Source organism: Vulpes vulpes, chromosome 4, assembly GCF_048418805.1.
Source record: "Vulpes vulpes isolate BD-2025 chromosome 4, VulVul3, whole genome shotgun sequence".
NCBI lineage: Eukaryota > Metazoa > Chordata > Mammalia > Carnivora > Canidae > Vulpes > Vulpes vulpes.
This window is the reverse complement of record NC_132783.1, coordinates 57,817,215-57,818,700: the sequence shown is the minus strand read 5'-3', so window position 1 is coordinate 57,818,700 and position 1,486 is coordinate 57,817,215.

Sequence of the window (1,486 nt, the reverse complement as noted above, 5' to 3'; positions counted from 1 at the left end):
CAAGAAACCATTCATCCTATTTGATTCAGTTGGTTAATACACTTCATTTTCCCATAAAATTTCTTTCTTCAAACAAAAGCCCTTATTTCAGAGTTCCAGGTTTATGCTACTTTAAATGTCATTAGTGTCATGCTTTTAATTCTGGCACAGATAAAATCAAGTCTAGTTTCATTTTTAGATCTTGATAATCATTTCTGGTAATGATTTTGATGTGAAAGCATGCATTGTTTGAATGGGCTTGTGTAGTCTAGCCTACGCAGAATGAACAAAATATCGGAAGCCTAAATTGACATTTATGGGTGTGAAATTGTGAAACATAAAATGAGTAGTGAATTGAGTCTCCCTGAGTAAAGAACAGGGATCTCTTTAAACATCTTGAATATTAAAGGGAACTGAATTATTATATATATAATATATATTATATATAATATAATATATATATAATTATATATATATTATATTATATATAATATAATATATATATAATTATATATATATAATATTATTGTCCAAAAATCTGCATAAAGATTGACTGTTTCTCTGAATTATCTGAGTATGACAAAACTCTAGGGAGCCCAGAACACTGCTTGACACATGGAAGGTGCACAATAAATACTTGTTGACAGATTTTCAGTGAACTCAGAAAGAGAAGAACCAGGTTCAATAATGAACAAAATGGAAAGAACTCATGACTTGATTTGAAAGGCTTTCTCTGCAGAAAAGTATCTTGACCACCAGGAATTCTACCAGAATTATCTCCTCAAATATATGCCACCTCCTATCCTTTTATATTTTCCACAACTCTTAGCACCAATGCTGATTAGCCAAGTATATGGATAAATATCTGACATAGAGTTTCCATGTGCTTCAGAGTGTGGAATAAAGGCCTAGATTTATTGATATATCCTTTTGAGTCTTAGGAAATGGTGCTTCCTCAAGCATACCCTATTGAAAGTCAAGTAGCTTTTTAAACTACCATGAGATAACTCCTCAGGGGGAAGGAGGCAGTGGTACTTGTGACAGTGGCTAAGAGCAGAACCCCAAAGAAATAAGGTACAAGAGAGGCACCTTGTGAGGACCGCATGAGGGAAGGAGAGGCTGGAAGTAAGGCCTGCTTTGACTGGTAGTTATATTATGGCACAAATATGGAGAAGGAGACCCTCGTGCATAGGGCTGGCTTCTTCTCCTATCTTTCTTTTTCTTCAACATTTCCTCCTCGCCTTCTCTTGCCTCAGGCAAAGTAGCACATGATAAAATCTTTAATGGACATATTCCCTTTGCACCTCTTTACTCTCCTTTGGTTCTGCTCTTCTTCGCTGTGCTCTGTGCCTTGGGAGGCTAGCTTCTGTTGAGTAACTCACTGGAGAATATGGGCAATAAACCAGAAGAAGAAAATAAAATGAGGTTTGGGTATTTATTCTCTTGGTTCTCACTCTGGGTTGTTGGAGGTGGAACTAGACCAAAATTCCTTAGTCCCTGCCATCTG